General features: G+C 45.6%; 1 long non-coding RNA gene across 3 annotated transcripts; it reads left to right on the top strand.

Moving 5' to 3' along the window:
- Window positions 1-876: 876 nt before the first annotated feature.
- Window positions 877-3,028, top strand: LOC149337554 (uncharacterized). 3 transcript variants are annotated; one of them, XR_016284634.1, is made up of 4 exons: window positions 877-1,036; window positions 1,615-1,766; window positions 2,164-2,328; window positions 2,699-3,028. It is a non-coding gene; the product is annotated as an uncharacterized LOC149337554 (long non-coding RNA). The 3 variants fall into 3 exon arrangements; XR_016284635.1 differs by having other exon boundaries at window positions 883-1,036; window positions 1,706-1,766; XR_016284636.1 differs by lacking the exons at window positions 877-1,036; window positions 1,615-1,766 and adding an exon at window positions 1,970-2,025.
- The last annotated feature ends 600 nt before the right edge of the window (window positions 3,029-3,628 follow it).

The following is a 3,628-nucleotide window of genomic DNA, read 5'->3' as shown; positions in this document are numbered from 1 at the left end:
GCTACAAACGTCTTGCGCTGCGTTCAAACGTCTCATAGATGTCAAGAAGAAGTTTCCTCTGCGACGTATCTTAAATATCTGCAGTCAGGTGTTTGCTGTGAAACTTCTGTGTGAAACGTGGAACTTGAGACCACGTCAAGGAGACGCGCCTAGCAATCAGCAGAGTTGCCGCCGTGGATTAAACATGCAGTAAATCACGGCACATAAATTAGATGGCTCTCCTGCTTGACGTTTCGAAGAGCAGGCGCGCCGGTGCAAAGACCGCTCTTTGTATTCGAACATAGAAAGCGCGTTTTCTCCTACGGAGCCCGAATCACGTTCCACATCGAGTGCAGCTAACCCGCCACTCGTAAGGCTGGATTTAGGTAACATATAATGGCCCTGAAAGCCGACGGTAGTTACGCGAGTGAAAAAATTTGCTTCATGTTGCGAACGCCTCTACTCGCCTCGGCTAGCTGGCGGCAGCATGCGGATTGACAGGCGCAGCGCACGCTGCCTTCGCCGCCTTCCCGCCGCCTTTGCCGAGCTCGCTCGCGCGGTTTATCGCGCAGATCACCCGCGCGCTATCTTTTCGTGGCGGCGTATCTTGGAGGCAATCTTTCTTGAGTTACGCTACACCACGGCACTGTAATCCCGCAGCAGCTTGCTGCTTGGTGTCGCTCCGCACCGTGGCGATGCAGGATAGTTTGCCAAAATGGTTTTAAGCGTTTAAAGCAGAAAAAAAAATCTTAGTGGAAGCTTCAAGTGCTTAGTTTTACATGAAAGTATTAGATTCAATTTGTTTTTTGGTTCTTTGATGATTTATTTATTTTTACGTTTAGAAATTTAGTACTTCATTTGGTCATTTGGCGTTGCAGAGGCTAGCGATAGCTACGCGCGCGAAGCGGATGCTGCGCACGTTGTAGTATGTTTCGCTGCGCACGTTTTTCCGCGCTGGATGTCACTTCACGCCGCTGCAGTTTGCATTTTCCCTTTTTTCTGCGGTATCGTTTACTACCAGTGTTGCACTGAGATGTGAGCCTCGTTTTCCGCAAAAGTAAGTAACCTTCCATTTCTCTTCTGTGGTGAAAGTGTCGGCTTTGCCACTAACGCGCCTGATTGAACCTTTGGTTTACAAATCACAAAACAGTATCAGCCAGTGTTTTAAATACCAAAGTGCAGCGTTGAATGTATTAAAACAGGGCATTTGCATGTATTTGAGCTTTTGTTAAGTGGATGCAACTAGGCTGCTATCGCATGCGAGTTGCTTTCTTTACCAAGGCGATGACAAGGTGAACGTGACAAAGCTTCAAACCAACCAGCTTTGTTTAAGCGTACGTTGATAAGGCGCGAATTTTTTCCTACACATTGTTTAAAGTCTGTGCTCTATTGCATTCTGGCAGGGTTTTATTCTTGCCAAGGACTCTCATCTGGCCACATGTGTGCTCCAATTCTCCTTGCTTTGATTGCCGTCAGTGAAACTCGCGTTAAAAAGGCTTTGGTTATCTTAACTGCGTCAAGCTTTTATTTCATTGCGATTGAGAGCCCTGGTACAAAAGTAGTTTACTCAGTGGTGCTGCTCTGTATGTGTGCAGGCTGTTTGAAAGTGCAGTGAAGTACTACGGCTCTTTGCAGGCATGGCAGCTTTTATTTTTTGGAAAACCATTGCACCGTGCACAGCAGGCGTTGACCCTACTTCACTGTGTACATTTCGTTTTGGGTACAGGCTGTTCAACAGCGGTTTTCAGAGGACCTCCTTGCCTGCTCAACTTCTCAAGTTTTGGCAAGTACGCTTTGCAGCTGACACCTTTTCTTTCAATTCATGATTTTTTGTATACGTCTAGGCTGTTTGCTAATGTTCATTCCACAAGCCCCATTAATTGTTTGTCCTTTAGAACTCCAACTGTTGGCCGGAGGAGCAAGGACCTGGTATAGTTTCACGCAAATTAATAGCAGCAACTTGTAATTGGTTGTTCAGACGACTTGGCCTGGAGATTGTTTCAGTTCTGAGGTGGGAATCTGGACTAATGCTTTTTGTGCAGTGGTGTAAGTAATCTCTTGCAGTGTTGTAAGTAATCTCTTGCCCACTGTTTGAGCTTCATCGTACAGATTAGAAAGGGCTTCTTTGGCAATGCAGTGTTAAGAACCTTATTCACACGCACTTTTATTTGTCTTATCTTTCAGATGTGCCCTGTGTGGCTGTCAAGTTAGGGTCCAAGATTTAACACATCTCTGGTGTATACTGAAGTGATGCAGGCATTACCAGGACAGCAGCATCTCTGCTATGTTTTCATGCGACGGTGCAAGATGTCAAACATCAACCACTTTTGATTCAGCCACATCTTGCAGGTAAGATAAAGCCTGTTTGCAAGATGCAGCTTAGGAGGTTCTATGAGTACAGTGTGCATCACAGTAAGGCAGTGCACTTGCTATTGACTGCTTGGCTTTCAGTGTCCATGCACGCTGTTTGGATTTTGCTTCTGTTAAAGGCCTCCACAGTGATTGACTTCTTGAGTTTATGGTGAGCCGTAGCACTCTGCTGAAATGCTGCTTGCAGTGACATCATATGCATCTATGTTTTTAATTAGCTTATTTTATTGCCTGTGCTGTTACTCCTTGCCATTTCCTGGTCTTATTTGCTTCCGACTCCTCATTGGCCATTCTACATGCACCTGACTGACTGTGCTTTTGGTTACTCTAATATTTTTCACTTCTGCAGGCTGCTGAACAGAGCTGGATTTGACTTCCCCTTGTTGCTGTCTAGTTAGCATCTTCCTTGCAAGAAAAGCGATTTTTGGAACACCTAGCGAGCTCTTCAGTGCCATCCACATCACAGCAACTTGGTCATAAACGCATCCGTTGTGAACAAGGCCCGGGGCCGAATGAAGTTTTGATTTAACAATTGGTTGCTGCTCGACACTTTCCCGCCATCCAAGTGCTTACCGCTGTAACGTCAGCCAAACCAGTGAAGCTACCTCCTCCGTGGCTTCTAACATTAATTTCCTGGTCCTTTTCTTTTTTTGTGTGGGTGTATATGCATTGGATTCAATAAAGAGTAACGCAGTGACTCAAAAGTGTGCTAGCACATGCATTTATGGCTCATTACTACAGCCATACATCCCTTGTAATATGGGCTCATTGCAAATCTGTTTTGAATCCATTTTTAAGGCGAAAGCCTTTAATGTCTCATCGTTGTAAGCAGCAGTTGTTGACAGAAATGTCACGCTTTTCAGTTGGTCCAAACGGTCGTGACGTCACAGTGCGCGAATTTCAAACGGGGCTAATTGTACTTTGGCTAGTAACCAGGCAACCAATTGAAGCGATCGTATAGTGATGCTCTAAGTAAGTGGGACTGAGCTTAGTTAATTGCTTAATTACTCAATTAGCCTAATTAACTTTTCTATTCAGGCCATATAAATAAATAAAACCGAGTAACAAATTGGTCGAGCTCGGGAATCGAACCCCGGTCTTCGGAGTGTGAGACGAGCATGCTATCCACTCCGCCATGCCAGCTCGATGGTTTGGGAAGAACAAAGGTGCGTCTAGTGAATACGGTGTCTTCGCTCACTCCCATCCTCCTCCCTTCCCTTCCTCAAAAACCAATTTACCGACGAGCGAGGCATAGAACCGAATGGGCGATGGCGTTCTA

Source organism: Amblyomma mixtum, chromosome 7 (genome assembly GCF_055824585.1).
Source record: "Amblyomma mixtum isolate Tamu chromosome 7, ASM5582458v1, whole genome shotgun sequence".
NCBI classification, from domain to species: domain Eukaryota; kingdom Metazoa; phylum Arthropoda; class Arachnida; order Ixodida; family Ixodidae; genus Amblyomma; species Amblyomma mixtum.
Note: the sequence above shows the minus strand (reverse complement) of the source record. Positions and strands in the feature narration are given on the sequence as shown.